The sequence below is a fragment of the Pezoporus occidentalis genome, unplaced genomic scaffold (genome assembly GCF_034315485.1).
Source record: "Pezoporus occidentalis ecotype Australia unplaced genomic scaffold, CSIRO_AGI_Poc_V1 ctg35, whole genome shotgun sequence".
NCBI lineage: Eukaryota > Metazoa > Chordata > Aves > Psittaciformes > Psittacidae > Pezoporus > Pezoporus occidentalis.
The window spans coordinates 5,135,862-5,148,975 of NW_026915483.1; the positions used below are offsets into that span (position 1 = coordinate 5,135,862).

Genomic DNA, 13,114 nt, shown 5'->3' on the forward strand with positions numbered 1-13,114 from the left:
CCTTATTACAAGCCCTAAATGTAGGATGGCACAGCATGCTAACATATTGCTGTACATCCCTCACAGAACTGCATCCAAGGCTATATTAAAATAACGTTAAGGTTGCAAAAACTAGGCAACAAAGTTGGCAACATCAACATGCAGTCTTGATTTACACCTTTGGATGAGTATTACGATCAAGCCTTAGCTTACACAATTGTATTTGTCTCTGGGACTTCCATTTATATGCAGTTATTAAGCATTTCTTTTCACTCCTCTAAAATCTTTACTCCCAGTATCACACACTACTTACTTAGCACACACTATCCAAACCCAAAGCTGAATGCAGCATTACAAGCTCCTCTTGACCATATCCCCAGTTCCCTCATTACAATATCACGAATGATATTAATGAATGTCTCCTCACCTCTGCTTACAAAGAAGCTTGGTGGCATCACAACCATCTCACTGGCATGAAACTGAGACAAAGTGAAATGGAGGCTACTGACAACTGCTGGTTTGAGTTACCCAATAACTTAAGACACCAATCTGAGCCCACCAGTGCTCACAGTCTTTATGGATACTAACAACCCCTGTGCTACTACAAACAGCCCCAACTGGCCTCAGCTGTGGCTGCAAACCCCAGCTCACTTTACAAAAGTGGCCTCAGGTGCCTCTCAGTGAGCACAAAGAAATGAGGAACAGTGAAGCATGTGGCAAGCTTGGAGCACTTGGGTTTGGATGACACACCAAAGTCCAAACAAGGCTCTTTGGGAACAAAAAGATAAACAACCCACCAAAACTACATGATCATGTCAAGAGAGTTTCACAATGTGTAACAGCCCAGAGGCTCAGCTGGTGCGGCCCATGCCACCTTAGCTCTGTCATTTCCCAAACCATGTGCCAGACTGGACCATCCTGAAGGTTGTTTTCACATACACCTGTTTTTAATATACATAATTTCTTGAGCATTTTTTTACTCTAAGAATAGAGAATTGAAACAGCAACAAGAAACAACTATAGCCAAAGGGTGTAGTAAGGAGACAACACGACGCAGCTTTTGGTCACAAGTCACGAGCACCAGAGCTACCACCATAACCACCCACTGCACCATGCTGCTGGGTGGTTCAGGCAGCTCTGGTGGCACAGCAGGGTGCAGGCATCAACCCCACATTCTGAAGACAAATCACTCCAACAGCTCTAAGTCTGAGGTTCCCCTGTGGTGGGACCATAAGGAGCACTCCAGTATCCTCAAACAAGCTGAAATGCTTTGATGACTCCAGGGACTCCAAAACAAAACTGGGGCTCAGTGAGACACCAGGAACTTCCACTGCTCCTTGGGGTACCTGCTACCACCTTCAAATACCTGCTGCTAAGGTAGGTGCAACTCCACTGCAGAAGTCTTGATATCTGCCAGAAATCTTCCTGACAGCAAGACCTTTCCCTTTACACTGCAGGGGCTCACACAGGGTGCTGCTGAGGCCACAGCACCCCACATGGCACCCCATGAGGAGGATGCTGAGGCACTGTGGGACTCATCCTCCCCCACTACAGCTCAGCAGGACCCTTCATGCTCGGCACAATGCCATACGGCTGCCCTGGCTTCCCCTCGCTAGTGACAACTCCTGCACACACCGCCTGCACGGAGACACTACAGCTCTGTTAAAAATACTTACACACACACACATCCATACGTTAAAAAAAAGAGGTATTCTTTATGTGGCAACAAGCTGTGCTGTCATTCCTGGCCATTATGTGCCTGCCCAAGTTGCTGAAGACACTTGGTGAGATCAACGGGTGCTCTCAGAAGACTCACCACACTCGCAGCAGCTCCATTTCTGACCCCTCTAAATACTGGAGAAGGTCATGGGTGTTGTTCAAAAAAGTGGTGTATCTCAGTTCTGCTAAGGGTATTTCTTGTGCTGGAGAAGGGGCTGCACTAATACACAGAGACTGTCAAGTATCCCATTTTTACCCTCTATGGTGTTCTTCATCCTCCCGAGAAAGCTGCACTTTCTTCTCTTTCAAACACTCCCATGAAAAGCATTTACAGTCAAGACACAGTCTTATTAGCACCTGGTATATATTCTTTTTTTAAAAGCATGTGATTCGCTTTTCCAAAGCATGCATTTACTTTGACTTCCCTCTTACAGAAACAGTACATGAGTGTTGCCATTTTATATCACAGATTTCTACAGCCCGGTACATTTCTGTAACAGGTTATTAAAACAAAAATGCAATTTAAATAAATCAGCAAAAAAATCAGTTGAGAAAAGCTTGCACTGCTGTTGCTGTGACTGAAGAGAATGGTGAAAGCCAAGAGGAAGGAGTTAACCTTTGTTGAAACAGCATCAAACAGTCGCTGCTGCTTCAGCTATTGCTATACCGGGACTTGCTGCAGCAAAGAGCATCCCCCGGTAACAGAAGAGCATCACCTACATACTCGTAATTCTCCAAGGGTCAAACCTAAAGCACTGCCCTTTAAATGTGGGTAACAACCAACATCAGGTACACAAGAAAATCTGGTAGGTTGAACAGGAAACTACAGAGAACTATTTCTGAAATGTAAATGAGACTCTGCTACTTTCATTTCATTACTGCCGCAGCACTGTGCTGAGATGAAGTTTCCATCTGTGATTTTCAGGACAGGATATCAGCCATTTCAGACAGCATCCGTTGGAAACTAGAGAGGCAAGTTACAATTATTTGGTTTATAAAAACATTTAAACTCTATTTGGTCCTCCCTCAGAGCTTAGGGGCTTTGGGGGAACAACCTCACAGCAAACATGCAGCTTTATCCCACCATCCCTTATTTTATTATTTAAGAACAACTTGTACTAAGTTACAATCTGAAGTGGACTAAATACTTCAAAGCACAGTTTTGACAAGGCCATGCTAAATACGAGTCTTCTATTACTCCTTTGAATATTCTTGACTACAGCCAGCTAAACAGTTTGTGGTATCATGCCTCAAGGTTTTGAAGACAGGAAAACATTTTCAAATCTCTCACTGAAATTCAGGGACTCCTGGATTACCTGGGACACTTTTTGTCACTATGCAAGAGACAGCACATCCAGCAAAATTATTGCAAACACTTGTTTATTTTTTAACAACATTTTTACCATCAGTTGCACAAATTTATCAGCAAAAAATGCTGAAGTCCATGATGATGCAATTAAGGCTTTGATTACATGATGACAGCAAATCGATTTTAAAGCAGATTATATCAACAGTTGGGCAAAAGGAGAGGCAGACATTATGGAAATCAGACCCTTTAACATCTTTAAGTTTCCATAACCCCAGAGACCATCTATAATTCACCCTCTTTTATTCCAGATGGTCTCACAATAAAACCCCTACGTTATTACATTTTCGTGGCCCATGCTAACACATTTCCTATGACATGATGTTGATATGTGTTAAAAACCAAAATAATTAATATATATATATATATATATATCTCCAAATTGCAGCTCTTGCCCCACTAAGGTAATAGTTGCACCACATACATTTTTAAAGAATCCTAGGATACAACACATCACTTACTTCCACTGGACAGGTAGTGCCTGGTGAAGGCAAGCAGAATTACACATAAGTATTTAGGATTTGGCTTCAGACTCTGCATGAAGGCAGGAACAGGGAACTATTGTGCTGCCTTTTTTCTCACAGCAGATCTCAACTAGCTTTGGCTATGGATCCGGCACCGCCAGCCAATTTCAAGAGAAAAAAGAAAAGAGCCTCCGACCCTTTCCTTTCTCTCCCTTTTTGTAATCTCTTGCAGGCACAACCGCTCCAGCAAGCAGCTCCCCTACCAGCCCAATATTTACACTAAACCACTAAAGGACTTTCTATTATAATGCTATCTCATTGATACAAGATTACTCCTGAACCACATCAAACCCCGCAATACTGTGAAAGGCACAAACGCCGTCTCAAGAAAGAGGCAAAGAGTGGATTATTTCAGTCTCGTTATTTCAACGGCACTTTTGAGATTTATGTAAAAAGTAATGCAATGCTACAGTAAGTGTTTCTCCCCTGGGGGCACCTTAGTGTCTATATGGATTAAACGTACACACGTAAACACTCGTGATAGCTGATTATATTTCTGAAAACACCCGATTCCTACCATTTCTTAATCCTCCAAAATAAAAACACTTCAAAACCAGATTTCCAGATAATGATCAATTTCATATCATGTCTTTGAATACCTGAGAATCAAAAAGTGTTAAAAACTCCTGCCTCTTCCAACTCTTTTTTACAAGAGACGCACGGATGTAAAAAGCCCAACAGAACACAGCACTTGCCATCTCCTCTGGTTGTAAAGAACATGAAAGGGTAACCAGACATTTTTATTCAAATGAAATTATACTAATTTTTTTATCTTCCTCTTTTTCTTCAGCATGTAAAAACCCCACCCTATAACGAACACAAGCTTAAAGCAATCTCTTCCAATGGACCATTTTACTTATGCTACAATTTCTTACCCAAATTACACAGGTATAATTATTTTGACACTGTAATGAAAAGAAAATGGGATTTGGGCACTGTGGGTTTATCTAATAACACTATTTCTTGCCAGACTTCACAGCACTGACAATCACAAAGAGCCCTGTCCATTCCAATAGGAAATATTTGATTTTACTGTAGGAACATTATTTATTTTCACCAACTTGCTATTATCGGAAAGGATATGATAGCTGAATAATAAAAATGAAATCAAGAAATTCTGGTGTTTCAAGGCTTTATTTTTTTCTGCTCTCACTTTTGACATTTTCTTCCCCTGGAGAGACAAGATAAAGTGCTGTCATAAATGGGTGACTTTTCTTGTCAAATGACAGATTTGATTCTCCATGGCAACCACAAATCAAGGTGCTAGTCTGAATTAAAGCTTCTCTTAAAAGGCGTCTTTATGTTTATAAAATGAATTTAAATTAAATGGGTATTAGGTACAGTTTTTTACCTCCATTTATTTATTGACTAAGGAGCTCTGTACTGCATGGAACATATTTGCATTTTAAGGAAAGACAACATATTGTACTGGCAGATGCACAAACAAAGCAAGTTACAAGGTCATGCTACATATACTAGTTTACAGTACTATGAATGGTATACAGATGGACAGCAAGCAGTTAAGAGGTACTTGAATATTGGAAAAAGCACAAAAATTACCTACAGAGTAACAGATGAAGGAAATCTCTCCTCATTTCGTAACACTGCTTTCTTCCACACACTGTTAATAGAGAGTCATGTAATTGTCACAAACAGAATGCCAAAAGGGAAAAAAAAACTAAAAAAATCAGATGCTTCAGCCTCTGCCCTTATGCAATCTTACTATAGAGCATGATACACTTACAAATGGTTGTTACCATGACTTTCAAATACCCGAATTTACCCCAGATTTCTAACTTCAACTGCTCTAAAAATTCCCTTTCTTGAGGTCACAACAAATCTGAATTTCTTTATTCAGCAGATGAGTCAGTGGAGCCTCCTAGTTCCACAATTAACCTACCTTATTGCCTCTTCTTTTAAAAAGCCTAAACCCGTGAGAACCTAAATTGCGCTGTCACACTCTCTCGTTCGGTTTCCCCAAAGAGATGGGAAAATTCTTTGCACCAAACATGAGACTGAAATTTTTAACACACAGGTAAAGACAAATATATATATTTACACACGTTCACAATGAAGTAAATACTTCCAGGAATTCAGACAGCACTGTAAGAAGATCAAAATACTGCAGGTTTGTCAGCGGATTCTCTCAGTTACTAGAGTCAAGTGGCTCCACACTCACTGCCCTTGTAAGCTCTGCCAAATTTGATTTTAAGCTTCCTGAAGTTAAAGAAGGTTTATACAGTATTAACAGCAGATCTTCTCACACATTTCTCAGGTTATTACACAGCCTTTTATCCAAAATCACAATTTTAAGCAGTGAAGGAAGGCTTCGGTTCAGCTTCATGGACAGAAGATGTCTTCATCCCGCCGCCAGGCTTTCTGCTTCACTTCACCGCTGCTGCCCGGTTTCTTCCAGAGAAGGTGGAATAAAAGGGTGCTGGCAACCTATAAACCTCCTTACACCATGGGTGTGTGCAGGATCTGTGCCTCCACCTTGCTGCTGCAGAACAGCTCAGACACAGGGTCCCCACACAGCTGACCATGCATTGAATCTCCAATTTACTGGCACCTGTGTGTAACCCAGAAATCTACCCATCTCATACTGGCAGCTTTTTGACCCCAATACCCTAACCTTAAGAATTAGGGGGCAAGAATGGCCAGGCCTCTCTGAATCAGCATGTAAACATTCACTACATAAAAATCAAAGGACACTTTGCTAATGTACTACTGTCTAAGCAACAGCCTCATTAAAAATAAGACTAATCTGTAACAGAAACGTGCATTTTATGGGGTAAGCAACTGAATTTCTTACATTTTTATTGTGAGAAAAGAAAAAGAAAACGAGTCAACCTATTTCACTCACACTGTAACCTGATCACAATGTTTATACATGCCCATCACCACGCTATATAAATTAAGTCCCAAGAAAGGGTTTGAGAAAATAAAATATGGTTAACTTCAAACAACACCTTCAGCTCAACTCCTGAAAATCCTTGGCACTTCTTGCTACACACTTCTGGACATGCTGGAGGTTAAGAGGCAGCCTCCTCGAGGTCTGAATACTGTGCTTTTAGGAAAAAAATCCCCAAATTACTACTATGCACAGGGATAGCTACACATGGAAAATACTCTCGCCCAAGACTCTTGCACAAGCTGGATGCTGCACAGTAGATGCTGGAAGCATTTTCTGCTAACGCAAGGGATGGAGGGTGAAGCCTACACCTCATGCTTACATTTTCTCTCCATCAGCAGCATTAAGGTGCAACAAACAGGTAGAGGATTAAGGTAATACCTTCTGTCTCTCCAGAATACAGGGTGGTTTTCTAGGCCTTTGGTGCCAGCTGACAGCATGGGTTTGCTGGATGAGTGGGTGAAGGAGAAAGAACAAGCAAAACAAAAGCCTGCAGCAGCTAAAATTGTTTCTGAAATTCTATTTCAGAAATGGGCAGCCAGAGAGCCTTGTGCCACGGCAGCGGTTGGGACAAGCTGCAGTCACATCAGCAGCAGTTCTTCACTTCAGCTCCAGATATTTCAAGCATTAATGTGTCATGAGCAGAAAAACCCTGCAAGTGCATGAATTTGGGTCACTTCATCTTTCGGGGGGATCACTGTGGTGCTGAGGCTGCAACAAAAACTCCTAGAAGCACTGGGGTGTTTTCCAGTGCAGAGTAACTCCAGATGCAAACATGCAGTTGTTGAAACAGAGATGCAGAAAGAGACAACTGGCTTAGATGCAGTAGGAAAAGACATTTTTTTTCCTCTCCAAGGTGGTCTCAACCACTCATTTAGTGGGAATACAGGACTTTGATTAGCAAACGCCTGAAATTTAAACTGGGGTAAAATGATGATGTTAAATCTTCCTTGTGCACTCAGAAGGCACTTCTAAGCTGGCTTTTGGCAAAAACATTAAACCTTCTCCTTAATTTTGGGGAAGCAGCACAGCTCACCTTTCGTATCATTTCTAATGCGTGGCATTTCATTTTATTGAACATGAGCTCAGTGCTGGCGACAGCCATAAATTTTACTACTTTAATAGTGTATGTTACCTGACGTTTCCTAACACTGAGCTTTGGGATTTGAGACTGACCAGTCTTGACAGAGATGGATAGTTTGCATGAGAGTTATAAAGGGAAGCAGAGGCTTCAGTGATATTTTAAGCAGGAAAACTATGCAGCATACTTTAAAAAGTAAAAAGACAACCAGGAAAATCTTTGGTTAGCAATCACAGTCAGGAAATGCCAGCAAATGTTTTGAGATGCTAGCTGAAAATTTGAAAGATGTTAAAAGCCAGCTTTGCTACCTTTAGCAGTGAACTATAAAGCTAATCACATATACTTTTGGGGTCCTTAACATGGACCAGATGGAACTACACCACATATAAATAAAAAACATTCTCTAGTTTGTGGGCTGGTTTGAATTTTATTTCATTGAATAAATGTGGAAGACAAAGTTACCACGTAGATTTTAGTCTGAGTAAACCGTGAAGCAATTAACAGGAGTTCAAAGATACATTTTCATCCACCAGATACCCTACTGCATTCTAGATTTCACATGGCAGTTACTGCAAATGAAAAAGGGACACTGTCAACTTGAGAACTCGCCATGTTCACACCAACTAGGTGGGAGCAAGCTCAGGTGCCGAACCTGCTCCCGAGTCCATACAGGGGGGTCTCCAGCTACGTCCTACTGAATTCTTTATTTTGTTAGAAATAACACTAATTAATCTGGGGAAACTTGATAACAAAGTATGGAGATAGTAGGTGCAAACCTCCAAGGTAAATAAACTAAGGAGAATAATCTTGACTCACTTTTTAAGTTATAAAATTATTTACTTGTTCTGATCTGAACAAACATAAAAGAACACCTCTCCCAGGCTCCAGGCATTGTTACCATCAATTAACTAACAATTCCATAAACAATAAAAGTATTACAAAAACAGCAGCACATCCCCACCTACGCATTAGCACCAGTCAGCAAAAAAACCCAACAAAAAACTACAAAGAACACTTCCTACTCCTTGAATTCCCAAAGGAAACTCCACCCCAGCTGCTGCAATCAAAAGTACAGACTTAACAAAGTGCCTGCAAGGTTAAGTGGCAATTTTAGGTGTTACTTGTGTAAAACAATTTCAGACACAAGGGTGAATGTAAGCTGAGAACTCCTTGAATACAGACTCTTCTTCAAATGATGATTTCTTGCAGAGCTTGTGTTCTCTGCTTCAAGATGCTGAAAGGTGAATGGGTTTACATGGAAAAAAGGAAAAAAGAAAACCTAACCCTGCATCACTGACCTACCCCAGCAACAGAAGTTCCCTTGCACCAGGTACAGACGTTTTCAGCAGAGGGCTGTGATCACCTCTCCCATCACTTGCTGCAGAGAGAAAAAGTGGGAAAAGGGGATTCCAGCCTGCTTTCTGCCCTCCTCTCTCCCACAAGTCCACACTTGAGTCTTCCCACTGATTTCTCAACTGTGTTCTCAAGTTTCTGTGGGTCAACACGGCACCGACTTGGCACCCTTACAACTCCAATGAAATCCAGGGAGTCACGCAAATGTAGCTGAATATACAATGTCTTCTTTTCTGATTCACTGTGAATAGGCAGAAGCCACTTTAGCCAGGATGGTGAAGATCTTAATCCTTAACTTTGGAGCGTGTTCTTTTAAAAAACACTCCCAACTTCTTAGTGCCTCTCAGTTCCCCCAAGGATGACTCAAAGATCCCCAAGCACATGCACACCATTGCCACAAGCAGAGTCATTGCTCCTGCTCTGAAGTTAGACAAGCACTAAATCAAGCCAATGCCAGCAACATGCAGAAATGAAGGCTGATATAAATTATGCAAACATACCGTAAAACTGGAAAATGGATGTTTTAAAGTACAACATCATTGCTCAGCTGAAAGCAAGCTGAGGCCCCACCTGGTAGCTCTCCTCTCAAGCATCTTTCCTGTATCAAAGTTAGTAACTCTTTGCCACTAAAAAATACACTATGGGAAAATTCAGCAGTCCCCTGGGAGTTAATGTGGTACATTCAGAGAACCAACTCAGTCTTTAAAACTGTGAAGTACAAGGATTTTAATCCTGGTTTAAGTGCAAGTTTCAATACAAACTAAACGTTGAACCCTTCCAGGATTCCTTTCTAAGAATAAGTGATCCAGAGGAGGATCTCCTTCAACGTGTATGTAATAACGCAGTAAAAAGTAATTATTACGCCAGAGGAGGGCAATTTATAAGAAGCAAGTGTGGGGAATAATTATTTACCTTCATAACAATCACATTTTTCTTGGTTCCTGTGCCATAAATGTAACTTTCTCCCAACAACAACTTCTTAAAAAGATGTTTGTCAACTTCTGTCATTCACAGATACACAACAAAGAAAAATGTATATCTTTTTAATGAGATGCACAGCCAAGGATGGTTGTCAGCATCATAGCACTGCTGTTGTGACATGTATTTCATTTTACTCAATACATAGCGGGAAAGCTGTTTAATCCAGCAGTCCAAGCGACGTCCAAATAGGCATTAATAATGCGGTGAATAACTGATCATCATAAGATGGTTTTCAGCGACATAAGGGTATTTCCCTCCCCCTTTTAAAAATATCCTCCTAGTTAGAAAACAGAGGAAGAAGTCAAGACTGTTGCCTGGTACCTCCTGCAATGGACAAACATCTGCAAGTGCCAACCTGCTCACTGCCGAGCCCATCCTGTGTGCGGTGGATTTCAGCGCTACATCAACAGATTGCAGCAGCACAGCAGGTGGAGCGGGGGGCGAGGGGAGAACCAATTAATGTGGATTGTGTTCCCCATTTCTCAAGGTAGATGGCAAATTCTGTTTCACAGACGTACAAATTCGCTTACAAAACCCACTGCATAATACAAAGACATCTGTGTTTACCAAAGTAATCGTTATTGTTTAATGCTGATTTTTTACACCATTTAACAAATAACTTTAGCTCTGATGAACATGGTGATTTTCATGACAGACTTAAAAGGAAAAAAGTTCCTAAGAAATTAGGAGCTGCTAACACACGCTAAGTATTGAGACAAGCATCACAGATCAAGAGCACCACTTTGACCTTGCATATTCTCATCCTGTACACGCTCAGACAGCACGGCCCAACCGGGTTTTATTTGGTGGCTTGCTGCCTTGCATCAGAACTTGAAGTAATCCTTGCACTGCTTCCTGCACCAAACTTTGTGGCCACACACAACAAGGGCAGGCAGCACCATGTCAAATACCACAAGCAACCACGGGACTAAAACACCACTGTTTTGGGACTGACCCCTGCATCCACCCAGAGCCACAAAGAGCTTGGTACAATGGACCTGCCTCCTGGACCAGACCCACCACCATCACAGCTATGGGGAGTTTCCCATCACTACTCCTGCATTGCCACTTAAAGCCTTCATCTGTGTCCCTCTGCAGCTCTGCGGCACAGGCAGGCAGGCACGGCTGACATGTGAGGATGGGGGAGTTCGGAGGAGGAGTGAGCCGAGTCGAGACTCCGCTACATGTTCAGTGATTATAAGATTAGTGTGTTTTTATTTAAAGTATTATCCGTTAACATCCCGTATTACAGAAATAGCACAACAGTATCGACAGACTGTCAATATTAATAGGAGTGTCTAATGTTATATCAATACTAATTTAATTTGTTATCTGCAGGCTGCAGGGCCTTTCTGAAGAAACACAGGAACAAGAATGAGAAAGCCAAAGCAGTGACATAACAGGAAAACAAGCCATTCCTTCAGCTTCTCCATCATACAGTGGCACCCTGCTGTTTAACAGTTATCCTTGCTTCTTCTTTTGAGAAAATCCACTGACAACAAAACCCTCTTAGCTTTTTCCAATATCTCCAGAACCTCTACACTCTCTTTCTTTTTGGCTAAAAAACATCTTTGCAGAACAGCATTTTTCCCTACTATGTACACCCAAAACCTGTAAAATCAGTGTATCGGACAACAGCAATTACAGGTCAGACGAGTAACTCACCCTTATGACATAGTGTTGATTCACAAAGGAGAATTTCTAGACCAGCGAATGACCCAAATCTGTACAGACCCTAAGGGCCACATGAAAAAAACATGTTCTTCACATGCAAAATCTGTATTTTTAGGCTAAAACTTTTTGAAGACTTGTATTTTAGTAAGTGTCCCCAAGAGTACACACGTTGGGATGTCTGCCTAAAGCAGCAGATGCTGCAAGGTGGGAATAAGCCCTTGTCCCTACGGGGAGATGCTCAGCACAACCAGGATCAGTGCACCACTTCTGCGTTTCCCATCACTACTAATGTACTTCAAAGAGAGAGGAAGGCAGGTCCACAGTGACAAGTGAACAAAGTAACTGAGCTAATTATGTAAACAGTCATTATCAAAAATATTTAAATATCCTGGTTTGCATTTTCTTTTTGTGGCAGAACGAGCAGCATCTAAGGACTCAGAGTTATCATCTAAGAAGTGAGTAAAAGAGGAAACTGCCTAAAATGAAGACACACTGTTAAAGAAGAATATTTCTCTTGCTTTAGCACACCAATGATCCCAGCTGTACTCGCTACAAAGCATTAAGTGGGAATGCAGGGGAAAATACTCTTCTCCTTAAATACATTTCAAGTAAGTGATTTATGGTTTTCAAGCTGTGAAGGAGAGAAGTGGAAAAGAAGGTACTGGGGTAGGAAATTGGCCTGCCTCATGACACTCCATGATGTGTGACCAGTTCCCACAAACAGGTGAATCCTCCTTCCCTCACTAATGAGCCTGCAGGTTTGCCTGTCCTCCCTGCCCAGCCAGAGCCCTCTGCAGCACAGCAAGGCATAACAAGCCCACCCCACTACCAACCATACCCTCACCTCTTGACATCACCATGCCAAATTCCCAAGAGTAATGATACCCAAAGCTCTCTTGAAAATACCTCAAGAGCGTACTGAGTGCAGGCTGGGTGTGTGACAGACCCTCTGCACTCCCCGATGCTGGGCTGTACCACCATGGATGGTGGCATCCTCCAAACTCCACATTAGAACGAGTCAAAGAATGTTTAAAATGGAGGTGGGGAAAAAAAAACACCTTTTATACTGCACTTAAAATGCTGACACCTCTTTCCTAACCTGTCTGTGCCCTCCCAACAAGGTCTTCTTGCCAGATTCACAGAAATTTCCACTTACACAAAATTCCACCTTTAAACAGATCTTTGCTGCTACCCATGCCTGTTGCAGTCACACAGATTAACATTAATTGGTGGTTGCAAAGAAGCCATGTCTGTCAGACTGCTTCCCAGAATGACAGAAAGAAGGAAGGCAGGCAGAAAACCAGGGAGAACAGCCTGTAGCCTTTGAAAACCAGGGGACTGCGCTGCTGAACAAATCACTTCCAGGCAGTTGGGGATGGAGCCAGAAAAGTATCTTTGAAAGAAAGAAAAACCACCAGCGAGGAAGCAACAAGCAAGCAATGGAAATGGAAAAACTGCACCACAGGGAAGTTAATCCACGAGCAGTCCCATAAATTGGAAAAGGATAAGAATAAAAATTAGGAATT

General features: G+C 41.8%; 1 protein-coding gene across 14 annotated transcripts in view; it reads right to left on the bottom strand.

Annotated features, from left to right (window-relative positions):
- FOXP1 (forkhead box P1) overlaps positions 1 to 13,114 on the bottom strand; it is a 386,145-nt gene that overhangs the window by 311,208 nt on the left and 61,823 nt on the right. The window contains exon 1 of one of the 14 annotated variants that reach the window (XM_062630326.1): positions 407 to 1,365. The exons of the other annotated variants lie outside the window; for them this stretch is intronic. The gene's annotated coding sequence lies outside the window, so the exon portion shown is untranslated. Of the gene's footprint in view, positions 1 to 406; positions 1,366 to 13,114 lie in introns of those variants that run through there. 14 annotated transcript variants of the gene reach the window in all.